Below are 26,870 nucleotides of genomic sequence, written 5' to 3' on the forward strand. Positions count from 1 at the left end.
CCCTAACCCTAACCCTAACGGGTGGGCTTCTGTCCGAGTTTGTGTCATCCAGCACGACTCCAAATGGAGTGCAGGCCAACGGCGACACGCCGAACGCCTGTGGATGACCAAATTGGGCACTAGACATCCGGGGGGCCTCAATGAGGCGTGAGTGCGAGCCCGCTGGGCCATAGACGGACCGTGCACACCCCTCTTATATTCTTTTTTACACTCTTTTATCGCCCTTCCCCCACCCCTTACCCTAACCCTAACCACTCTCCTTTTTCACTCCTAAAACCTACCCATCTCTCTTTTCTTTACACCTAACACCTACCCATCTCTCCTTCTCTTTATACCTAACCCTAACTCCTAACTCTAACCCTAACCCCAACCCCAACCCCAACCCTAACCCAACCTGATGAGGTCTGAGGGACCGAAACGCGTCGTTGGACAGCCACAAACATTTGGCCGTGTTTGCCACCACACTGCACACCCAGGAGTTTGGCGTTGTACGCCTTCGGGGTTCTCGGGGGGTTCTGCGACTGGTGTGGGCGTCGCCCGGGCGGGCTGCAGACGGACCGAGCACACCCTTACCCCAACCCTAATCCTAACCCCAAACCTAACCCGCCAGTGCCTCCAGTCCGTCTTTGGGTGGCGTTCTGCCGGTCGTGGGGCTTCCTGGGGACTCTGTTTGCGAGGGACGTGAGTGCAAGTGGCACCATGTCAGTGTGGTGAGGAGCTCAAACACATTACAGGAGTTGAGGCACAAAAGAACAACCATATTTACATTGTCTTGCGTGGTTGGGCTGAGGGGTCCGTTGTGACACTGCAGGGGAACCGAAGCTCCACCCCCTGTAGAGCTCTCATAAATAAGTCCTCCTCCTACTCCACCTGCTCATTCGCTCTCCAGCTGTCGATGAGGGGACATCCAGCTGTGAAGACAAGAAAGAAGCCGTGTGTTAGAGAACAGCCAACCTGATGAGGTCTGAGGGACCGAAACGCGTCGTTGGACAGCCACAAACATTTGGCCGTGTTTGCCACCACACTGCACACCCAGGAGTTTGGCGTTGTACGCCTTCGGGGTTCTCGGGGGGTTCTGCGACTGGTGTGGGCGTCGCCCGGGCGGGCTGCAGACGGACCGAGCACACCCTTACCCCAACCCTAATCCTAACCCCAAACCTAACTCTCATCTCACTCTCTCTCTCTCTCTCTCTCACCTCCTAAACCTAACCTTTACTCTCTCCTCTCCTAAACCTAACCTTTACTCTCTCTCTCATCTCACTCTCTCTCTCTCTCTCTCTCACTCACTCTCTCTCTCTCCCTCTCTCTCTCTCTCTCTCTCTCTCTATCTCACTCTCTCTCTCTCCTAACCCTAACCCCAACCCCAACCACAAACCTAACCCTAACCCTAAGCCTTCTGGGGACTTTGTTGTGGTGTGTGTGTTGTTGGGGGGCCACAAGTTGAGTACCGAAACTTGTTTTAGACACAACAATAAACAGGAGTCGGAGAAACATCAAAGCAAACATTTTAATGCTTTCAAAAAACACCATAATACTTACCTGTGTGTTTGTCCACGTTGTGATACACATTGTATGTCGAGTAGACACATCACAACTGTAGGATTCATTTGGAGAAGTCAAACATCGACGCTGCAGTGTTGAGCTGGAGCCCCGCCCACTGCAGACCTCCCTATATATTCTCCTCCTGCTCAAAACGGCACAGAACTCTCCAGCAGTCGAATGGAGCACATCCTGCTGTAGAGAAAGATAGAGAAGCCGTAAAGTCTAGGGGATTAGAAGTGCCCCACCTACTAGGGAATTAGGAGTGTCCCAGTAGGCACAGACTCGCAGTTAAAAAGATGTTTACATCCTGCAATCAGTGCAAAGCCAGCCTGAAGAGGTCAAGAGACCGAAACGCGTCGCTGGGTGGCAGGACCAGTCATGTCCGCTACTAATTTGGCTGTTTGTGTCTGACGCAGCATGCGCACCTTTCAGGGTCTTCGGGGGGTTCCGGGGTTGGTGTGGGCGTCGCCCGGGCGGGCTGCAGACGGACTGTGCATTCCCCTTCCCCCAATCCTAACCCTAACCCGAATCCTAACCCCTTCCTGCTGCTCGAGTGCGCCAGGCACACGAGAGGTCATCCGGAGGGTCAGCACGTTTGCCACCTTGCAACAGCCGTCGTCACATGTCAGCAGACGGGACACGGCCACGCTGACCTCTCACACGGACTCGCTGACATCCAACGACAACGACCCCTCCCCAAAGGTCACCTGGAGGGGTCAACAACACACACGCAGGTCACTACAGCTGCCGCTTCCAACATTGAGTGTCACTAGCGTTGTTGTCGTTGTGTGCCTGTTGTTTCTGGTCGGGGTCCCCCGGGGCCTTGCGCGCAGTTTGGGCACCACCCTGGCAGTCCTTGACGGACTGTGCATTCCCCTAATCCCTTACCCTAACCCCAACCCCAACCCCAACCCTAAACCTAACCCTAACCCTAATCCCCTAATCCCTTACCCTAACCCCAACCCCAACCCTAAACCTAACCCTTAGGGTTGGGGTTAGGGTTGGGGTTAGGGTTGGGATTTGGGGTTGGGGTTAGGGTTGGGGCTGGGGTTAGGGTTGGGTCTAGGGTTGGGGTTAGGGTTGGGATTAGGGTTGGGGTTAGAGGGTAGGTCTTAGGCGTAGAAAAGACAGTCAGTTGGGGTTAGGGTTGTGGTAAGGATTTGGGTTAAAGTAAGGGTTGGGGTAAGGATTTGGGTTGGGGTTATGGTTGGGCTTAGGGTTGGGGTAAGGGTAAGGATTCGGGTTGGGGTTAGAGGGTAGGTCTTAGGCATAGATAGACAGTCGGTTAGGGTTAGGGTTGGGGTTAGGGTTGGTGTTAGGGTTGGTGTTAGGGTTGGGGTTAAAGGGTAGGTTTTAGGCATAGAAAGACAGTCGGTTGGGGTTAGGGTTGGGGTTTGGGGTTAGGGTTGGGGTTGTGGTTGGGATTGGGGTTGGAGGGTAGGTTTTAGGCATAGAAAGACAGTCGGTTGGGGTTAGGGTTGGGGTTAGGGTTGGGGTTGGGGTTGGGGTTGGGTTTGGGGTTGGGGTTGTGTTTGGGATTGGGGTTAGAGGGTAGGTCTTAGGCATAGAAAGGCAGTTGGTTAAGGTTGGGGTAAGGGTAAGGATTTAGGGTTAGATTTAAAGAGAAAGAGAGACAGGTAGGATTTAGGCATGGAAAGAAAGTCGGTTAGGGTTGGGGTTAGAGGGTAGGTTTTAGGCATAGAAAGACAGTCGGTTGGGGTTAGGGTTGGGGTTTGGGGTTGGGGTTAGGGTTGGGGTTGGTGTTAGGGTTGGGGTTGGGACTGGGGTTAGGGTTGGGTTTAGGGTTGGGGTTAGGGTTAGGGTTGGGGTTAGGGTTGGGGTTGGGGTTAAAGGGTAGGTCTTAGGCATAGAAAAGACAGTCAGTTAGGGTTAGGGTTGTGGTTGGGATTGGGGTTAGAGGGTAGGTCTTAGGCATAGATAGACAGTCGGTTAGGGTTAGGGTTGGGGTTAGGGTTGGGGTTAGGGTTGGGGTTAGGGTTGGGGTTAGAGGGTAGGTCTTAGGGATAGAAAAGACAGTTGGTTAGGGTTAGGGTTGGGGTAAGGATTTGGGTTAGGGTAAGGGTTGGGGTTAGGGTAAGCGTAAGGATTTGGGTTGGGGTTAGGGTAAGGATTTGGGTTGGGGTTAGGGTTAGGGTTGGGTTAGGGTAAGGGTAAGGATTTAGGTTGGGGTTAGGGTAAGGGTAAGGATTTGGGTTGGGGGTTAGGGTTGTGGTTAGGGTTGGGGTTGTGGTTGTGGTTGGGATTGGGGTTGGAGGGTAGGTTTTAGGCATAGAAAGACAGTCGGTCGGGGTTAGGGTTGGGGTTAGGATTATGGTTAGGGTTAGGTTTAGGGTTGGGGTAAGGGTAAGGATTTGGGATGGGGTTAGGGTTGGGTTTGGGGTTGGGGTTGTGTTTGGGATTGGGGTTAGAGGGTAGGTCTTAGGCATAGAAAGGCAGTTGGTTAGGGTTGGGGTAAGGATTTAGGGTTAGATTTAAAGAGAAAGAGAGACGGGTAGGATTCAGGCATGGAAAGAAAGTCGGGTAGGGTTGGGGTTAGAGGGTAGGTTTTAGGCATAGAAAGATAGTCGGTTGGGGTTAGGGTTGGGATTTGGGTTAGAAGGTAGGTCTTAGGCATAGAAAGACAGTCGGTTGGGGTTAGGGTTGGGGTTAGGGTTGGGGGTTGGGGATAGGGTTGGGGTTTGAGGTTGGGGTTAGGGTTGGGGTTAGGGTTGGTGTTAGGGTTGGGGCTGGGGTTAGGGTTGGGTTTAAGGTTGGGGTTAGGGTTGGGGTTGGGGTTAGTCTTAGGCATAGAAAAGACAGTCAGTTAGGGTTGGGGTAAGGATTTGGGTTAAAGTAAGGGTTGGGGTAAGGATTTGGGTTGGGGTTAGGGTTGGGCTTAGGGTTGGGGTAAGGGTAAGGATTTGGGTTGGGGTTAGGGTTGGGGTTGGGGTTAGAGGGTAGGTCTTAGGCATAGAAAAGACAGTCGGTTATGGTTAGGGTAAGGATTTGGGTTAGGGTAAGGGTTGGGGTTAGGGTTGGGGTAAGGGTAAGGATTTGGGTTAGGGTTGGGGTTAGGGTTGTGGTTGGGATTGGGGTTAGAGGGTAGGTCTTAGGCATAGATAGACAGTCGGTTAGGGTTAGGGTTGGGGTTAGGGTTGGGGTTAGGGTTGGGGTTGGGGTTAGGGTTGGGGTTAGAGGGTAGGTCTTAGGGATAGAAAAGACAGTCGGTTAGGGTTAGGGTTGGGGTAAGGATTTGGGTTAGGGTAAGTGTTGGGGTAAGGGTAAGGATTTGGGTTGGGGTTAGGGTATAGGGTTAGGGTTAGGGTTAGGGTTAGGGTTAGAGGGTAGGTCTTAGGCATAGAAAGACAGTCGGTCAGGGTTGGGGTAAAGGTAAGGATTTAGGGTTAGATTTAAAGAGAAAGAGAGACGGGTAGGATTCAGGCATAGAAAGAAAGTCGGTTAGGGTTGGGGTTAGAGGGTAGGTTTTAGGCATAGAAAGACAGTCGGTTAGGGTTGGGGTTAGGATTGGGGTTAGGGTTGGGGTAAGGATTTAGGGTTAGATTTAAAGAGAAAGCGAGATGGGTAGCATTTAGGCATAGAAAGAAAGTCGTTTAGGGTTGGGGTTATGGTTAGAGGGTAGGTTTTAGGCATAGAAAGACAGTCGGTTAGGGTTGGGGTTAGGGTTAACCCTCTAACCCTAACCCTAATTCGTTGTACGTTTGTATATTGACTAAAAAAAATGTGCATACATATGTACACATTGGTACAAATGTATACACATGTTTAAATATGTATATGTAAGCATATGTATACACACACACATTACTGTAGATGAAACTAAACATGTCCCTACCTTTAAGACCTGTGTTTCCAATCCGTCTGTCAGCTTCCATCGTTCCAGGAATTCTTCGGGAACCAGGCAAATCATTTGGTCCTTGTGGAACCATTAATCACGGAGGACCAGAATAGCCGGTTGTTCAAAGGCACAGCCCTTGTAGTGCTCACTGCTACTGCTGCCAGCCTCTCTGTCACAAAAAAAGAGATTCATTTAGGAACTGTATAATGTAGAGATTAAAAATATACCATACATACATCTTATACACCAGGGGGCACCAACCTTTTTGGAACCAAGGGCTACTTCTTGAGTACTGATTTATGCGAAAGCCTACCAGTTTATTACACACTTAAATAAATTGCCAAAAATAGCCAATTTGCTACATTTACCTTTAGCTCTATGTTATTATTAATAATAAATATTATGTGGAAAAACTGATCTTAATGATTTAGGGTTAGGGTTAAGGTTAGCTAGCCACTAACAATTTTTAACAAATCATGAATTACTTTGTACCATGTTTGTACAAATAATAACTCACGTAAAATACAAAAGTCAACTCTCATCATGTCACACTTTGAACTGGACACCAAATCTGATATATGTTTCTTTGTCAGTTAGTGGGAAGCCTGGCATGGCATTCTGTTAACTAGTGTGTTGTACTCTGCTGTGTAACTAGAAACTGCAACTCTGAGTGAGTCTTGCAGATGTGCATCAGTGAGGCTTGTTCTGTGTTTCTTCTTGATGAAGTTCATGTCAGAAAAGGCTGATTCACAAAGATAAGTGGAACCAAACAGGCTTGCAACCTTCATAGTTGCTGCACATACACCACTGTACTTTTCTGTGTGAACAAAGCACCAAAAGTTTGGTGCAGCCTGGCGGGCTTAACATTTTAAATTTTCAGGAAAGAAGAGGAATGAATTTAAAAAGTAAAAAGGTATATGTGTTTAAAAATCCTAAAATCATTTTCAAGAATGTATTTTTTCTCTTAAATTGTCTTTCTGAAAGTTATAAGAAGCAAAGTAAAAAGACCAAGTCTTTAAAATATTTTCTTGGATTTTCTAATTAAATTTTAGTTTTGTCTCTCTTAGAATTAAAAATGTCGAGCAAAGCGAGAGTTGGGGTTAACCCTAACCCTGCTAGTACATAAATATAATTTAAAAAATAGAGGCAGCTCACTGGTAAGTGCTGCTATTTGAGCTATTTTTAGAACAGGCCAGCGGGCTACTCATCTGGTCCTTACGTGTTAGGGTTAGGGTTAGGGTGTCCGCGTTGGTGACCCCTGTTATACACAATAACTTATTCCTTCCTATAAAACACTAACCCTAACCTCTCCACCACATCTCCACACATCTTCCAACATTTTTGGTTTTGATTTGATTTTGGCTAACTGTCATTTTCAATTTTGACATATTGAACTGAAACTTTACATATGTAATAGAGTTTTTGTTTACAATAACAAGCAATTATTTTTTGGGCGGGAAATTAGAGTGGTAAAGCTCACCTTGCAACATTCTTTATACCACATCAATAATATGCTGGTCAGATATATCTTGTCCCTGAAGAGAAGAACAACATTGTGTAAAAGTGACAACCATTACATTTCCCAAACAGTGAGTGGACTCACCGGTGGACCCTCAATACCCGGCCTGCCATGCACACCGCTCATGCCTTTCAACCCCCGAGGACCAGGCAGTCCAGGGGGTCCTACATCACCTGGCTTCCCAGAGTCTCCATGTTGGACCATTATGTCCAAGGTCTCCTCACTCTGTGCTGCAAACACATACAAGTGCATGAAGTGTATATTTACTTAACACATGATCATACACAACTCACCTGTCCTTTAGTGCCAGATTCTCCAGACATACCCTGTCACACCCAAACAATCATGAGATACTGATTTTAAAAATTGCAAGTTCTTGTCCTTTAGATTTGTTTTCCTCCGTTTAGTAAGCACAGCACCAAGAAACAATTGTGTTTCTACATGTAAGGTTCAACTATGAAAATGTTTGAATGCAGCGTTGAGAGATTGTCCAACAATAGTTTGTACAAAAACATGCAGAATGAGGGTTCCTACAAGTGGCAGGGCAAAAATACTGAAACACAATGACTCACTTTAATTAAAAAAAATGTTTTAAAGTACTATTAATGTATAATCTATACAGGATTCCTTTCTGCTCAGCTATTCATTAAAACGAAACAAGGGATGTCCAAAACTTTACCACAAAGGGCCGCACACTTAAAAGTTAACGAATGTAGGGGCCATTTTGGTTTTTAAAACCTTAAGGTCTTTCCTTGATTGTTAAAAGTCTTAGGGACCCAAAATGGGTCTCAGTCAAATAGTATATTATTTGTCTTTGCTTTCAATATTTAAATATCAACAGGTCAACTTCAGAAAGTTCAAAATGACTGGTCTTACTTTTTCCCTTTCTCACCAGCTAGTCCCTCCACGTCGGAGTCTACCTTCAAGCAGAACACAGAATATTTGTTAGTGTTTCATATTGAAGGCTCCAATCATTCACAAACAAAAGTGATACTCACAATGTCTCCTTTGGGTCCACCTCTTCTTTGGAAGCCCTTTGAATGAGGGGACAAACATACATGTATAACATGGAGTTAAAAATGTCCCGTAAATACATCTTGTACATGATACCTAATTCCACTACCTTCTATAAAACACTACCTTTAGAAGAAAGTGTAAGTATTGATGTACTACAGTACAAGGATAGAAACACTTATATAATTTTGAACTATAGGGGAAATAGTGAGTATTGATTTACAGAAACACTTATATACCATCTTTACAAAAAAAAACTATGTATTGATGTACAGGGACAGAAATACTTAGTTTACTGTTATATTTAGAATAAAGTGTACTACAGTACAAGGACAGAATCACTTGTATAATATATTATCTTTAGGAGAAAGTGTATGTATTGATGTACTGAAATACTTATATAGTATACTACCTTTAGGAGAAAGTACATGACAAGGATAGAAACACTTACAGTTGTGATCAAAATTATTCAACGCCCACACAATTTTGGTGTTTTAGCAAGTTGGACATTTATTCCGTATTTTATTTATAGTCATATCAAATAAAGATGCATTAAGTCGACAAATGCAAATTGAATTACAACATTATATGTTGTAACATACCAAACAGTGTCATTTCTCTTAATATTTCATTGACAAAATTATTCAACCCCTTGAAGATCAGAACTCTTAAGAACATAATTTGAATAAAATATTTTCAATCAGGTGTTGAAAACACCTGTAGATGTGATTAGAAGCATAAAGAGCAAAATTAAACTGATTGAAAAAGACTGTGACGCTCAGCTTCTTGTAGTGGGTCAATGGTGTATTTGCAACATGGTGAAGTCAAGAAAGGAGGTAATTTCTCTTCATAAGAAAGGATATGGATATAAGAAAATAGCAAAGACATTACACATTCCAAGAGACACAGTTGGGAGCATAATTTGCAAGTTTAAAGCTAAAGACACAGTGGAAACACTACCTGGGCGTGGTAGAAAGAGGATGCTGTGTGCAACTGCTGTCCGGTATTTGGAGCGTACAGTGGTGAAAAACCCCCGGGTAACAGCTGAGGAACTACAACAGGACATTGCAGAGGGGGAACGCAGGTTTCGTCCCAGACAATAAAGTGCGCGCTACGAGATGAAGGCCTCCATGCCAGAACTCCCAGGCACACACCACTTCTGACTACCAGGCACAAGAAAATAGATAACATGCCAAAAATCATCTGGACAAACCCCAAAGGTTTTGGGAAACTGTTCTATGGAGTGATGAGACAAAACTGGAACTCTTTGGGCCTATGAATCAAGGTTATGTCTCGAGGAGAAAAAATGAAGCTTACAAAGAGAAGAACACCTTTCCTACTGTTAAGCATGGTGGGGGGTCAATCATGCTCTGAGGCTGTTTCTCTGCCTCAGGTACCGGGAATCTCCAGCGCGTTCAAGGCATTATGAATTCTATTTCCTAGCAGGATATATTAGCTGAAATGTCATGAAGTCAGTGAGGAAGCTGAGGCTTGGGAGACGTTGGACCTTCCAACAGGACAAGGATCCCAAACATACCTCCAAATCAACATCAGAAGAAGGGCTGGAAGACTCTGGAGTGGCCTTCACAGTCACCAGACCTAAATCCTCTAGAAAAGCTGTGGTGGGACTTGAAGAAGGCAGTTGCAGCACGCAAGCCCAAGAATATGAATGAACTGGAGGCCTTTGCCCAAGAGGAATGGGCTAAAATACCTGTAGATGCTTGCAAGAAGCTTGTGTCCGGTTATGTATCACGTTTGAAGGATGTCAATACTGCCAAAGGTTGTTCTACTAAGTACTAAAGATGCATGTAACCAGGGGGTTGAATCATTTTGTCAATGAGATATTAAGAAAAATGTCCTTTTTTGGTATTTTGTAAAATACAGTGTTACAATTTAAGTTGCATTTGTCTATTTGACACATCTTTATTTGATATGACTATAAACAAAATAAGGAATAAATGTCCAACTTGCTAAAACACCAAAATTGTGTGGGGGTTGAATAATTTTGATCACAACTGTATATGCTATCAATAGAAGTCAGTTTAAGTAATGGTGTGCTACAAATACAAGGAGAGAAAGACTTGGATCATTTACTATCTTTAGAATAAGTGTAAGTATTGATGTACTACAGTCCAAGGATAGAAACACTTATACAGTGCCCTCCAAAAGTATTGGAACAGTGAGGCCAGTTCCTTTATTTTTGTTGTAGACTGAAAACATTTGGGTTTGACATCAAAAGATGAATATAAGACAAGAGATCAACATTTTAGCTTTCATTTCCAAGTATTTACATCTGGATCTGATACACAACTTATAAGATAATATTATTTGTAATGGAACACAACACTTTTAGGTGAACAAAACTATTGGAACTGTTACGGCTACTCTGTCGTTCCAAAAAGTTTCGAAAAAACTAAATCAAAGATAGCCGAGTAGCCTTGAAGAGGTTTAATACTCACTAAATTCCTTAAGCACTAGCGGAGATATTTCTAGATTCAAAATGTTGATCATTTATTTTCACAAACAAAAAATATTCTTTGTGGTTGACTTTCTACATAACCAAAATAACTTATTTCGTGGTAAAAAAAACTATTTCACTCCTCACTCCATCATGACAGACAGACAAAGGGAGCGCCCAGCTGTCCTGTCTTCTTAATCATAGGAGGAGGAAGTGGCTCACCTGGAGGAATGTGAGCAGCTGAACACAATCAGTCAAATCATAATCCATCAAAAACATCCAATAATTAATCAACATCATCATTGGCATTATTGGATTAGATTGTCAAAACAATGAATATATAAATAATATAGATAGGGTCCAACATACCCGGCCCCTAATTGTGTGCTTCAGCTAAACAATTACATAAATAATATAATTCAAAGGAGCCATAATAGAACAATTGAATATAAACAATTATGTTCTTTAAATTCAAGATTAATTGAGTTACTGGTCTAGTCTCAAAGTCCATAGTCATATCTGAAGCGGTCATCGACTCATCAAGGCTGGAGAACCAAATCCCCCTTCAGTCCATCAAGCTGCTTCCATTTGCAGGCAGAGATTGGTCGTTGAACCGTGTTGGTCTTGGTTTTAACCAAAATAAGCCTTTGGCATCTGGAAATGTCTTTACAATACGGCCCATCGTCCATGAGTTTCCTGGTGCTGTGTTATCAACAATGAACACCAGATCTCCGGGACTCAAGTTTCTTCTTGTGCTGTTCCATTTGCTTTTTTCTTGCGTGAGTCGAAGATACTCCTTTGTCCATCGGTTCCAGAAGAGATATTTTCTTTATCTTTGTCCTGGCCTTTTTTGGAAGAAGAAGAGGAGGAATGGCGATGTCTTTCTTTCTCTCTGAACTTATCCCGAGGTGTGACTTTGTCTTTATCCTGGAAAGATTCTGTTAGTTGATACTGCAGTGGGCCCAGCATCTTCTGTAGCACTGCAACTGAGTGGTCTAGTTAGCCCCCATCCCAGTATGGTTTGGACTGCATATGGTCCATTTTTTTCACTGTTTATTATATTCAACGGCTCCATTGCCCAAGGAACATCAGTCCCAAAAATAAGTTTAATCTCTGCCTCAATTTCCTTCAAGTCGATACCACCAAGATATGGCCACCTCTTCAAGTCAGCCTTTGTGATGATGTTTTCCTTTGACACAGGTATCTTGCTCTGTGTATACACTTTTGGCAGGTCCAGATATGCGAACCCTCCAACCTTCAGTCCTCTAACCTCATAGGTCTTCACAGGCTTTTCCTGTCCTATTGTTTGCAAAATAATTTGTGTTTTGCGTCTTTTCACTTTCAGTTTGTTCATTAGATTCTCTGTGCAAAATGTTGCCGTGCTGCCTGGATCGAGGAAGGCATCGATCCGAACATACCTGTTCCCTTTTCCCGCGTTAACTCTGACTGGCACAATTGCAAGTGCACAGTCTATCCCGGCCCCGGTTGCATCACCGGCTGAAACAAAAGCAATGCTTATAGGGGTATCTTCTGTCCCAACAGTGGGCTTTGCTTGTTTTTGCCGCTTTTGGGCCTTTTTCACTTGGAATATGAAGTGCAGTAGGATGTTTCATCTTGCAAACCTGACACATTAATCTTCTTTTACAATTTTTGCTCAAATGACCTTTTAGTAGGCAACCAAAACAATATCCTTACCTTCTTAAAAAAAAATCAATCTTTTCGTTATGTGACTGTGTTTTGAATTGTGAGCAGTCAATCAGAGCATGTTTGCCATTAAAATACTACATAAAGGGATGATACCACTGGGTGTGGTTTGAGCAGGTTGCAGTGGAACAGAGTATTTTACAGCGCTTCCTGCTGACTCTGTATTCACAGCTACTGAAGTAGCAAAGCTGTTGTTTATGCCTCTAATTGGTTTTAGTCCACTTGTGCTTCTTGGAAGAGGCCTTTTCGTTATTTGGTCCTGAATGTCTCCAAACAATGGATCCAAAAGCATCTTGGCATGCATTTCTAGAAAATCCACAAAATTGTTGAATCTGATTCTCCTGACAGTCCTCTGTTGTGTCTCATAAGCTGTGCTTTGCCACTTTTCTCTGAGTTTGTAGGGTAGTTTGGATGTAATCAGCCTTAGGTTTGATGGGATATCAAGTTCCTCCAAATGCTGTAAATCTTGCATTACATTACAGCATCCTCTCAAATACATTGCATATGCATGAAGCATTTTCCCATCCTCAGCTTTAATTGCTGTCCAATTCAAGGCTTTTTCCAAGTAACCTCCCGAAATTTTCATCTCATTTCCAAAGTGTTCCTTTAAGAGGCGCCTTGCTTCATTATAGCCCCTACTGGCTTCCATGTGCAAACAGCTGTGAACCAAGTCTCTTGGCAAACCACATGTAAACTGTTCAAAGTAGTAGAGTCGGTCTTGATGATTCTCAGTCTTGTCTTCAATCAAGTGTTCAAATGCATGGATAAAAGACTGATATGCCAGTGGGTTACAATCAAACAGACATCTCTCTAGCTAGTAGTAGAGAGTTTTTGCTGTGAGACAATGAGTTTTACGATTTCACTCTGTCTTTGAATAACCATTTCCAAGTTATCATGAGCAGCATTAATAACCACATTATCTTGTGCAGAGAGATTTTTTATTTGAGTCTGATTTACATTCTGGGTCTTGTGTTTTTTAATTGCGTTTTTGTTTTGAGGTTTATTTAGATCTTCTGATGTGCTGGGGTTCCTTTTAGGTAGAGGTCTGTGGAGACTTAAGATGGTTTGGTGAAGTGGGGTTTTGGGTATCACACCAAACTCTATAAAGTCCACATTGCTCGCCATAGTTTCTCTTTCATGGTGAGAATCATAATACTCAGTCATGGGTTCCTGAGCCACCTCATTACTTTCATGAATTAAATCACTTTGAAGGATTTGTATTTTAGCAGTTGATGCTGCGAGATCTGCTTCCAACTCCATTTGCTCCATCTTTGCTTTAAGCTTTGTTTCCTCCAGTTACATTTGCTCCATCTTTGCTTAAAGCTTTGTTTCCTCCAGTTGCAAGATGTGTTTTTCCTTCAGTGCAGCAGCTCGAGCCACTTTAGCAGCCTGTTATGCTTTGGCCCTTTTTAATTCTGAGGATACTGAGGAACATCTAGAGGCTTTTGATCCAGTGACAGACTTTGATTGGTGAGATATATTTGATATGCTGTCCAGTGGTCCAACTTTTGATTGTGCAATTTCTCTTTTCCATGTTTCATGAAATAATTCACATTTATTATTCTGGGTTCATACCAGTCATAATAATCGTTTTTCTTTTCCTCTTCTGATAGCAAGTTTTGCACAAAGTTGTGAGCATTTTTAAATCCATCCACAGCTCTTTTAAATACTTCAAAATCATCATTGACTTTATCAGCATTTCTAACATGAGTCATCAAAGTCTTTATTTCATTTAGCTTCCTTGTGCACGCGCCCAGTCTGCCTCTGCGCGAAGCAATGCGCGTTCTCGGCATGTGGTCGGCCTCAGCTGCCGTCTCAGGTGTGCCAGACATCATTCCAAATAATCACACTGCTCAATTTATTTTACACTTAGTCCATTGTTTAGTTCATTCCTAAACATCCTTCCAACATTTGCATTTCACATCCACAATCTGCAACTTTCCTTTCCATAGCGTTAAAATGATTCCATACAGCGCAGCGGCGCGATCATTCATTCATTCATGACGTTCATCAGCTGATTTTACTCACGGCCCGCCGGCTGCTTGCTGTCGTCGGTGCAGAGCGATCGTGGATTGTCCTTCGGGTCTACAGTGTAGTTTGTTTACTTGTTACGGCTACTCTGTCGTTCCAAAAAGTTTCAAAAAAATTACAATAAAGATAGCCAAGTAGCCTTGAGGAGGAGGTTTAATACTCACTAAATTCCTTAATAAGCACTCAGGGAGATATTTCTAGATTAAAAATGTTGATAATTTATTTTCACAAACAAAAAATATTCTCCGTTGTTGACTTTCTACATAATCAAAATAACTTATTTGGTGGTAGACAAACTATTTCACTCCTCACTCCTTCAGCATGACAGACAGAGAAAGGGAACGCCCAGCTGTCCTTTCTTCTTAACCATAGGAGGAGGAAGTGGCTCACTTAATCATAATCCATCTAAAACAGCCAATAATTAATCAACATCATCATTGACGTTATTGGATTAGATTGTCAAAACAATTAATAAATAAATAAATAATATAGATAGGCTCCCACAGGAACATATAACCTTAAAATACATTAAAGTGTATAGGACTTAATATAAATGATAAATGGGTTGTACTTGTATAGCGCTTTTCTACCTTCAAGGTACTCAAAGCGCTTTGACATTACTTCCACATTTACCATTCACACACTGACGGAGGGAGCTGCCATGCAAGGCGCCAACCAGCACCCATCAGGAGCAAGGGTGAAGTGTCTTGCTCAGGACACAACGGACGTGACGAGGTTGGTACTAGGTGGGATTTGAACCAGGGACCCCCGGGTTGCGCACGGCCACTCTTCCACTGCGCCACCCCGTCCCTGGTTATATGTAGTTGCAAATCCTTTGCTTTCAATAACTGCATCAAGCCTGTGAGCCATTGACATCACCAAACTTTTGTGATGCTTTTCCAGGCTTTCTCCATAGCCTTTTTCAGTTGTTTGTTTGTTTTGGGGGGAGGGGGTTACTCCTGTCAGTCTCCTCTTCAGCAGGTAAAATACATGCTCTATTGGGTTTAAGTCTGGAGACTGACTTGGCCAGTCTAAAACCTTCCACTTCTTGCCCCTGATCAACTCCTTTGTTGTTTTGGCAGTGTGTTTTGGGTCGTTATCTTGCTGCATGATGAAGGATCTCCCAATCAGTTTAGTTGCATCTTTCTTTAAATTAGAAGACTAAATGTTTCTGTAGACTTCTGAGTTCATTTTGCTGCTGCCATCATGGGTTACATCATCAATGAAGATGACGTCCCAGAAGAAGCCTTGCAAGCCCAAGCCATGACATTAGCTCTGCCGTGTTTCACATATGAGCTTGTATGTTTGGGATCATGAGCAGATCCTTTCTTTCTCCAAACTTTCGCCTTTCCATCACTTTGGAAGAAGATAATCTTTGTCTCATCAGTCCATAAAACATTTTCCCAGAATTTTTTAGGCTCATCCCTGCACCTTTTGGCCAAAATGTAGTCTGGCCTTCCAATTATTCTTGCTATCGAGTGGTTTGCATCTTCTGGTTTAATCTCTGTACTTCTGTTCATGAAGTCTTCTGCAAACAGTAGATTGTGATACCTTCACTCCTGCCCTCAGGAGGTTGTTGCTGATGTCACTAACAGTTGTTCTTTATAGCTCTCACAATGTTTCTGTCATCAACTGCTGATGTTTTCCTTGGTCCTGTTCCACGTCTGTAGCCTAGTACACCAGTGGTTTCTTTCTTCTTCAGAACATTCCAAACGGTTGTACTCACTATGGCCAATGCTTGTGCAATGGCTCTGATTGAATGTCCATCTTCTCTCAGATTCACAATTGCTTTGTTTTCACCCATAGACCCATAGACTCTCGTTTTCATGTTGGCGCCAACTCTAAATGCAGTCTGCACAGGCAAAACCTATCCTACTCAATCTGAAACTGAGCTCAGACATTTAGTGCTATTTAGTGTTTGAATAATCAATGTAATTGGGAAACACCTGGGCAACAACACACACCTGTCAGTCACATGTTCCGATACTTTTGCTCTCATGAAAAATGGGTAGGCTGAACCAAAAGGTGCTATCTTCTAAGTTGTGTATCAGATCCAGATGCAAATACCTGGAAATAAAAACTAACATGTTGATCTATTGTCCCATACTCATCTTTTATTGTCAAACCCAAATGTTTTCAGTCTACAACAAAAATAAACAAATTGGACTCACTGTTCCAATACTTTTGGAGGGCACTGTATGTATAGTACCCTTAGAAGAAACTAAGTATTGATGTACTGAAACACTTACACGTTCTTCTAAAGATAGAATATTGTATAAGTATTCGTGTACTGAAATACTTCAAAGACAGTTGAAGTAATGATGTACTACAATGCATGGACAGAAATACTTATATAATCTTTAGAATAAAGTTATGTATTGATGTTCTATAGTACAACGACATAAATACTTAGACATTGTATCTTTAGAAGAAACTAAGTATTGATTTACTGACATACTTTTACAATACACTATCTTTGGAAATAAGTGTAAGTATTTATGTACTGAAGTACTTATATAGGAGAAAGTCTATGTATTGATGTACTGAAATACTTATATAAAATACTATCTCAAGGGGGATGTAATATTGATGTACAACAAGGACGCAAAAACTTTAGAAAAAAAAGTGTAACTACACACGTATATGCTATCTTTTGTAGTATTGGTGTACTACAGTACAAGGCTAGAAACACATACTATATTTCGAAGAGAGTGTATGTATTGATGCACTACAGTATAAGGACAGAAATACTTATATAATACAGCAAGTTTAAAGGACAGCAGGTTAGGCCACCGTGAGCTGAGACAGTCTCTACACAAGTCCCAGTATGTAATGTGATAAATGGCATAAACGCGCCAGTGACACAAGATTTGAAGTCATTTACACTATATATATCCGCCTCTCTGCAATTGGTGAGATATATTCTACTCACGAGGGTGATTTGGCTGAAAATAAGGTGCCTCGAACGCCGAGTGGCCCATTGTTCCCCTGCAACTATGCCACAACGCGGATCAAAGGAATCTAAACACGTCCGTGATCAATTGTCCTCTAGGGATTTGGACGAAAATGCAATGTTTACTCCGGACGATCGAAAAATGTTGCGAGCTATGGTTGAAAAACTTGAAAAACTGGACATTTTGATTGAACTAATAACTGACGTTCCAGAGCTGAAAAAAATCAGTCAAGTACAATCACGCTGAAATGGTGGAGATAAAAAAGGAAAAGACGACACTAAAAGTTGAGTTAACAAGCCAGGAACTCGAAACTACTAGACTGACAACAGAGAGCGAGAAATTAAAGGCGGACTTGTTGGAACTCTGCTGCAGGAGCATGCGGGACAAGTTGCTGATTATGAAGATGAAGGTGACAAGATGGCTGCCAATGCTTCTCCCTGCTCAGAGTCTCTCTACAATTCATCAAATATATCTGGAATCTGAGACAAATATCTTGAAATGCTCCATTGCTGATGGTGAAGGAATACTTTACTTCACTACTTTGGGGATATTGCAACAACATTGGACTCTGAAAAAGGTATTTTAGGAGTATCAAATCAAGGCCCAAACAGGCCTTCTGAAAACTTCAGTGCAGCTCATCAAGTTACCGTATTTTCCGCGCTATAAGCCGCATCTAAAAACCAAACATTTTCTCAAAAGATGACAGTGCGGCTTATAACCCGGTGCGCCTTATATATGTATTAATATAAATATTTATTTTCATAGAGTTTAGGTTTCGCAACTACGGTAAACAGCCGCCATCTTTTTTCCCCGTAGAAGAGGAAGCCCTTCTTCTTCTACGGTAAGCAACCGCCAAGGTAAGCACCCGCCCACCTGGAAAGAGGAAGCGCTTCTTCTTCTACGGTACGCAACCGCCAAGGTAAGCACCCGCCCACCTGGAAAGAGGAAGCGCTTCTTCTTCTACGGTACGCAACCGCCAAGGTAAGCACCCGCCCCCGTAGAAGAAGAAGCGCGCGGCTAATCCGATTCATTTCATTTGTGTGTTTCTGTAAAGACGACCACAAAATGGCTCCTACTAAAAGACACGCGTACAACGCAGAATTCAAACTCAAGGAAATAAGTCACGCAGAAGAACACGGAAATAGAGCAGCAGCGAGAGAATTGAACATAAATGAATCAATGGTGCTTAGGTGGAGGAAGCAACAAGATGACCTGCGCCAAGTAAAGAAGACAACACAGAGTTTGAGGGAACAAAGCAAGATGGCAAGAGTTGGAGGACAAACTCTAACAGTGGGTTGTTGAGCAGAGAGCAGCAAGCAGAAGTGTCAGTAACATCACTATTCCAATGAAGGCAACAGCGCCAGCAAGCGAACTTCACTTGGATGATTTTAAAGGTGGAGCTTCTTGGTGTTTCCGGTTCATGAAAAGACGCAATCTCTCCGTCCGCACACGGACTACTATTTCACAGCAACTGCCAAAAGACTTTCAAAAAAAGCTGGCTACTTTCCGCGCATATTGTAAAAACAAGATAGCTGAAAAAAGATCCGGCCAGGAAGGCAGGATTCATGGAACTGCCGGACAGCAACAGCGACACTGACTCTGATGACTTCGACGAGACGGAGCCCGCCATTTTGGATGCCGTATTCGCCCAATTTTTTAATTCAGACACCGAAGAAGAAAAATTCTAGGGATTTATGGATGAGGAATAACTTCTGAAGGTGAGCTTTAAATGTTTATTTTGTGTGCTGTGACATTAACGTTCGACCAAAGTTGAGTTATTGATGTTGCTATTGCTCTGCAATATTTTGAGTGTTACTATTGTTGTGATTGCACATTCGCACACTGGTTTGTATTATTAAAGTTTGACTGACCTATCTGACTGTTTTTTTGACATTCCCTTTAGCGCAGCATGGGCGCGGCTTATGACCCGGTGCGGCTTATAGGTTTACAAAGTTTTTAAATATACCATTCATTGAAGGTGCGGCTTATAACACGGGGCGGCTTATAGCGCGGAAAATACGGTACCTAAAATACCTGTGTAAAATTACTTGAAAAGATGACAATAACAATTAAAAAGTTGTCAGAGGAACTTGAAGAGATAAAGAAATCTCTAAACTTCATGGGTGAAGAGATTGCTAAGGTTCTAAAGCAACAAGGAAACATCATGGGCCTCATGGAGGAAGTGAAGGAGCTGAAGGAGAATGTGATCCAGAGAGACAAAAGGATTGAACTTTTGGAGCAGAGATGTGAGGATTTGGAGCAACAATCACTTGTCAATGACATTGTGGTCACAGGACTAGAGCTGAAACACCGCAGTTATGCTCGAGTTACAGCTGGGCTGAACCAAGGTGAAGATGCTCCTACGGAGTAACTTGAAACTCTTGAGCAAAAACTCCTGGACTTTTTCAGAGGTAAAAACATCATCGTTGAGAAACAAAACATATCAACATGCTATTCATTTCCAAACAAGAATGTTAAAGCAAGACCAATAATAGTGATGCAGATGGTTAACCAGAAACACAAAATGGAGCTGCTGAGACAGTCCAAAAAGCTAAAGGGCACTGGAATTTATCTGAATAAGCACCTGACAAAGAAAAATGGTGAAATTCCAAGAAGTGGCCGCATTCTCAGGAAAGAAAATAAGATTCAATCTACATGGACGAGACATGGCAAAGTCTACATAAAGCCAAATGGATCGGATCAAATGAAGCCAATATGGATTAAAAACGTGAAAGACTTGGAACAATTTAAATAACTTGTTGAATCAGGACAACAAATGGTATGTGGACAATGAAAATGTATGGTACACATGGTATATGGACATTAGGATTATGGATAATGTGTGTTTTTTTAAGTTATATCGTACATTTTAGTACATTATTGATATTTTGGTTAAACTTCTTTGGAGGATGACTAATAATGACTTTTATATTTCTGACGAGGAAGAAAGCAGTATAGCTGGGCAAGAAGATATTCAAGACAGGATAAGCTGTAAGGAACTAAATTTAAGTCATTTAGAAATGAATGATGATAAAGTAGGAGAATTTTGTAATGACATTGATCCAGAAATTAATCTAAGTGGATTACATAACATAAATGTTTCATATTACTCAGAGGATAGTTTTAAAAATGTGGATTTAAAGGGTTTTTTGCTTATTCATTTTAATAGTAGAAGTCTCAGGGCTAATTTTGAGAAGATACAAGAGTGTTTGGAATCTTTAAAATCAACATTCCAAGCAATTGCATCTCAGAGACATGGTTGACAGATGAAATTAATGATATGTTTATATTAGAAGGTTATGATTTTTATAATATAATTAGAAAAAATTAAAAAGGAGGTGGCGTTGCATTCTATGTACAAAAAAAATATTACTGTGAAATTATCGACAGTCTAGTTATAGATGATGTTATGGAGAGTATGACTATAAAAATACAAATAAACAACGAACGTAGTGCATATTTGAGTTGTATTTATAGGACACCTGGGTCACATGTAGAGCTTTTCCATGACAGCCTACTAAAAGTACTTGGAAAACTAGCTAACAAGAAATGTGTCTTTGTGTGTGGAGATTTCAATTTTGATTTATTAAAATGGAGAACCCATAAACCAACTAATGACTTTATAAATGAAATGTTTACTTATGGTTTGCAACCAATAATTGATAAACCAAGCAGAATAACGCGAGAATCTGCTACCCTCATTGACAATATTTTTACAAATATCCATGACATAACTACAGGTGGAATACTCCTTAGTGACATCACAGATCATTTTCCAGTGTTTGTGAATATTCAAAGTATGATTGTAAATAATATAGCACAAAAAACATTGTTCAAATTAACAAGATTAAGGACACCTGAAAGAATACAAGCATTTAAGAATGAGCTTTCAAAATGTTTCTGGGAAGGGGTGTATGTTGAAAATTGTAATGATTCATACAGGGCATTTCTGTTTAAATGGATAGAACTTTATAATTCCTGCTGTCCAGTCGTGAAGTCCACACTAAAGAAAGTGAGTAAAAATAAGCCTTGGATGACGAAGGGTCTAGTAATGGCCTCCAATAGAAAAAATGTTCTGTATGATAGTTACTTAAAAAATAAAACTGAACAAAATGAAATGGAGTATAAAATTTATAAAAATAAGTTGACTTCTATTCTACGAAAGCAAAAGAAAAGTTATTATAACGAGAAATTTGAAGATAGCAAAAATAATATTAAACAAACATGGAACACAATCAACCAGGTTTTAGGTAATAGATGTAAAAATCATGAGACTCCGAGCTACTTTATAAATGATAATAATATAAAACTAAACAAAAAAGAAATGATAGTGGAAGAATTTAATGACTATTTGGTTAATATGGGCCCTGCACTTGCAGAAAAAATACCTGTTTATGAGGACACAGGCTTGACTAAAAACACAATAAACCCTCGTTTAAAATCAATGTTTTTGAGTGGAGTAACAGAAGTGGATATAATTCAAACAGTAAGAGCCTTTAAAAGTAAAACATCTACAGACATACATCACATAGATATGGTAATTATTAAAGAATGTATTCATTTAATTCCTAAGCCATTGGCTCACATATGTAATCAATCATTCATGTGTGGATACTTCCCAGATGATATGAAGATAGCAAAGGTTATTCCTGTTTTTAAAAACGGAAATAAGCATCTTATGGAAAATTATAGACTGATTTCAATACTCACTCAATTTTCAAAAATTTTAGAAAAGCTTTTTACAAAACAGTTAAATAATTTTCTGGAAAAAAACACCTTGCTTAAGCAGCAGCAGTATGGTTTTGGGGAAAATCGAACAACTACGTATGCAGTAATGCATATGCTGGAGGAGGTTAGTACTGCTATGGATAATGATGAATTTACAATAGCCATCTATATTGATTTAAAAAAGGCCTTCGATACCATTGACCACAGACAGTTAATAAATAAGTTGGATAAGTACGGCATCCGAGGGCCAGCTCTGTCCTGGATCAAGAGCTATCTAGAAAATAGAAAACAATGTGTTCAGGTGGATAATACAATATCTGGATTTAAAAATATAGTTTGTGGAATTCCACAGGGTTCTGTAATTGGTCCTAAGTTATTTACAATTTTCATTAATGATTTTTGTGATGCATCAAGTTTCTTAACATTTTTTATGTTTGCTGATGATACAACTATCCTTTGTTCTGGAAAATCTTTTAATGAACTTTTGGTAAAAATAGAACAAGAAATGACAGTGCTTAAAAACTGGTTTGATATGAATAAATTATCACTTAATATTGCTAAAACTAAATTTATGATATTTGGTACCAAAACTGAGGTATCTAATGAAGTAAATATTAAAATAAATGGATATAAAATTGAGCGTGTCTTTGATACTAAGTTTTTGGGAGTTATAATTGATTATAAATTATCATGGAGACAACATGTAAATTATACAAAAACAAAAATATCAAAAACACTTGGTGTTTTGTATAAAACTAAAGAATTACTTAATTATAATTCTTTGTTAACAATTTATTATACTTTGATACTTCCATACATGAGATACTGTGTAGAACTCTGGGGAACCACTTTTAAAACCATAACTAATGATATTGTTTTGCTGCAAAAAAAAAGCTGTACGGCTAATAAACAAAGCAGGATATTATGACCATACCCATCCATTATTTGTTAAATCAAAACTTATGAAATTTCAAGATATTGTTTATTATAAAATAACACAGATAATGTTCAAAGCAAAAATAAATACTCTTCCAGAAGGAATTCAAAAATACTTCACTCTACAGACCAGCAAATACAATCTAAGAGATGAATCTAGGTTTATTTTACCAAAAGCAAGACTAGTGGTTAAATGTAGATGTCTATCTGTTCTCGGTGTTAATTTGTGGAATTCTGTTGGTAAAGAAATAAAAATGAGTGACTCAGTATTTAATTTCAAAAAGAACATGTCACAATGTATTTTAAAAAGTTATGTGAACTAGAAATGTATGTTTGTTTGGTTAAATGTTGTATTTAGAAGGTATGTATGTTTATCTATTTACAGAAAAGTGTATGTGTGTAGGTACATATTTTTGTATTGTTTGTTGGGGGGCAGCTTGAATGTGGATGCCGAATGACTATATTTCTTTTTGTGTTGCAGAATTATTAGAAAGGGTAACTTAATTGAATGTAAAAAATGTATGTTGGGCATATAAGCTTTTTTGCTTCTGCCCGTTTCAGTCATGTTATTCATTTTTGAATCGTGATCTATGTTTGAATATGTTTTTGTTAGACTGAAAATAAACTGAACTGAACTGAACTGAAAGATGTAGAAGAGACTTACAGCATCGCGGAGAACCTCGTCACAGCCATTCTGCAGAAGCAACTCGGCATTTCGGATGAAGAAGTCAAGAGGATCCAAATGGAACGAGCACACAGGATTGGCAAACGCAAAGAGGATGCTAGACCGAGACCTATGGTTGTAAAGTTGATCAACTCCAAATGCAAAGACGGAGTGCTTGCTCTCTCCAGAGGGTTACTAACCCTCCTTAATCTTTACAAAAGATTAAAAATGTTATGGATGCATTTGATTTAATTGATATCTGGAGATTAAAAAATACTAGGTTAGTACAATATATGTGGAGAAGACAAAACCAGGCAAGTCCTATTGACTATTTTTTATATACCATTTTCATTGCTAAACAAAGTGACTGCAATACCAAGCAATGATAAATTGTGTTCTGATAATAATTGTATAGGTTTAAAAAACTGCAATTGAAGATAATACATGTGAGCCCAGATATTGGAAGTTGAATCAAATGCTTCTACAGGATGAATAATTCATTGAAAAAAAAAAACTTATTACTGACTAATCTAAAAATAATACAGGATCATCAAATCGCCAAATCGCCTGGGAAGCCTTCAAATATTTAAGGGGATATGCCATTGCGTACTCTTCATGGAGAAAAAAAACTTAAAATGGTCTAACAGGAATTAAAGAAAGAAATTGAGGATTTACAAAAAACATTGATAGTAGTGATAATCTAATTAGCGAGCAACTGAATTCCTTTTACAGCCAAAAAAGAAGAGTTAAACTTAACTGAAAAACAATTATTTTAAAGTTATGACTGCAACAGAGCAATCTGGATGAAAAAAAGGTGATAAGTGATCAAAATTCATTTGAAATATCCAAGCAAAAAAACGTTATAAAAAGAACATTTCCATACGTATTAAAACAAATGGAAAGGTATTGGATACACACACCACATTGTTGAAAGTAAACGAAAATTACTTTGGAAATATTTTTTCTAATAAAGTAATCTCTCCTGAAACTACTTTTTTTTTCCAGAAAATTATAAAAGAAAATTGACTTCAGAAGAAAGCCATTCATGTAAAGGCCTCATTAGAGAGGAAGAACTTGTGGAAGCTGTTAAGTCTTTTCATCCAGGGAAACTCCAAAATTAGATGGAATACCTATTGAGGTCTATCAAGTATTTTATGAAGAGGTTAAGAAACCACTGCTTTTGTAGTTTTAATTACTCATATAAAACACATGTTTTTGTCTAACACTCAAACAGAAGGTCTTATTTCTTTATTCTGAAACAGGAAATAAATGGTGAGTATAAAGACCAAGTTTATCTAAAAAATTGGAGACCAATGACACTTCAGTGATACGATGCCAAGATCCTGGCAAAATGTTTTGCTTAAGGACTTAAGTCTGTTTTGTCAAATATTAGGGTTAGGGTGAAATATTATTCACCAAGATCAATCAGGTTTCCTACAATTAAGTAACATAGGAAACAATATTAGACAGTTATTAGAAATGATAGAAAATTATAATATGGAAAATAAAAAAGGATCAATTTTTACAGTCAACCTGGAGAAAGAATTTGACAAAATTAGCCTAGATGTGTAAAAGCTTAGTTTGTTTCAATTTTGGCAACACCTTACTACACTGGATCAAGACGCCATATATTTAAATGAACTGTAGAATCATCAATAATGGATACATCTCTGGGACAATATTTCTATTAAGAGGTCTAAAACAAGGGTGCCTTTTGTCGCCATACTTATTCATTATTGCTATGGAAATATTGACGGTAAAAGTTAGATTGAATAAAAATATTGAAGGGCTCAGTAATAATATTATTGAAAGTAAAATAATGTATGCCGAAGATACAAGCTTCTTTATCAGCCCCGATCCTCATTGTTTGCGAAAGCTTCTTAATCGTTTGGACATATTTTCACAGCAATCTGGGCTTAGGCTAAAATATGGTAAATGTAAAATAATAATCGGAAATCTAAAGGGAACGTTATTTCGATTGCAATGCAAAGTGCCTGTTTTGTGGACAGATGGACCATTTAACATACTTGGTGTTTTTGTCCCAGAGAATCTGGAAGATCTCGGCTCAGTAAATTATGTTAATCGATTAAGAAAACTGGATAAAATGATGCAATTATGGAAAGGGAAATCCTTAATCTTGTATGGTAAAATATCTATTGTCAACTCGTTAATCATTCCTCAATTTATTTATTTGTTTTTGTCATTACCAGCTCCATCAAAACACTTTAAGGTCTATGAGCGGAGGGTCTTCCATTTTGTCTGGGACGGCAAACCAGAAAAGATTAGAAGAAAGGTTTTGTACAATGAATATGAGGGCCTGAAACTTCTCAACCATGAAGCTATGTGCCTGTCTTTAAAAGCATCAATTGTTCCAAAGACGTAATTAAACACTGAGTGGTACACTAGTGTCCTGTTGGACAAAAAACATGTACCGTATCAAAATAAATTGTATCCGTTTTTACAATTGATGACCTCGCATTTTCCTTATGTAGAGAGAGAGTCTGCTGGGAAACATGGCGAGGTTCATGAAGGAAACAATCCACTCATGGTGGTGTTTTATATTTGATGTGCCAGAAAAAAGAGATGACATTTTGCAGAAGATAATATGGATGAACTCTATTGTTGTAATAGATGGAAAGCCTTTCTTTTGGTAAACTATGTTTGAAAGAGGAATCATTTTTGTCAATGACATTATCAATGAGAACGGTAAGATTATGAAGTATGATGAATTTAAAGGCCTACTGAAAGCCACCACTACCGACCACGCAGTCTGATACTTTATACATCAATGATGACATTTTAACATTGCCACACATGCCAATACGGCCGCTTTAGTTTACTAAATTGCAATTTTAAATCTCCCGCGAAGTTTCCTGTTGAAAACATTGCAGAATGATGACGCTTATGTTGACGCGTGTTTGTGACGTTATTGTTTGTAGTGGACATTTTATCCAAGCACCACTCACAGCTAAAAGTCGTCCAATTTAATCGCATAATTACACAGTATTTTGGACATCTGTGTTGCTGAATCTTTTGCAATTTGTTCAATTAATAATGGAGACGTCAAAGAAGAATGTTGTTAGTGGAAAGCAGTGGATTGCAGCCGCTTTTAGCAACCAAAACACAGCCGGTGTTTCTTTGTTTGTGGTGAAGCTCTACTATGGAACAGAGCGGTCAAGCGAACATGTTTCTCTACCACATGTCAACCAGCAGGTTTCGGTGAGAAAATTGTGGTAATAAGTCGGCTCTTATCGGAGACATCAGCGGAGCTTGTGTCGTTCTTCCTGCAGCAGCTGTCAAATAGCCAGCTGCCACTTTCTTGGCTCCTCCATGGCTTCCATCAGAGACACTGCTGGTCACCAAACCCCTCCCAATTTCAGGTATGACTTTATAATCTCACTAAAACACTAGTAACACAATAATCAGATAAGGAATTTTCCAGAATTATCCTAGTAAATGTGTCG

At 40.1% G+C, this 26,870-nt stretch overlaps 1 long non-coding RNA gene across 2 annotated transcripts in view; it reads right to left on the minus strand.

The window, feature by feature from the left end:
• Window positions 1-634: 634 nt before the first annotated feature.
• The window catches only part of LOC133542976 (uncharacterized), a 28,239-nt gene continuing 2,003 nt past the window's right edge, over window positions 635-26,870 (minus strand). The window contains exons 2-9 of one of the 2 annotated variants that reach the window (XR_009804271.1): window positions 7,916-7,951; window positions 7,794-7,837; window positions 7,211-7,243; window positions 7,002-7,147; window positions 6,879-6,933; window positions 5,396-5,567; window positions 1,540-1,734; window positions 635-911 (exon numbers count right to left, since the gene is read on the minus strand). This is a non-coding gene — a long non-coding RNA (uncharacterized LOC133542976). The remainder of the gene's footprint in view (window positions 912-1,539; window positions 1,735-5,395; window positions 5,568-6,878; window positions 6,934-7,001; window positions 7,148-7,210; window positions 7,244-7,793; window positions 7,838-7,915; window positions 7,952-26,870) is intronic. The other variant, XR_009804272.1, reaches the window with a different exon arrangement.

This window comes from Nerophis ophidion, linkage group LG25 (assembly GCF_033978795.1).
Source record: "Nerophis ophidion isolate RoL-2023_Sa linkage group LG25, RoL_Noph_v1.0, whole genome shotgun sequence".
NCBI lineage: Eukaryota > Metazoa > Chordata > Actinopteri > Syngnathiformes > Syngnathidae > Nerophis > Nerophis ophidion.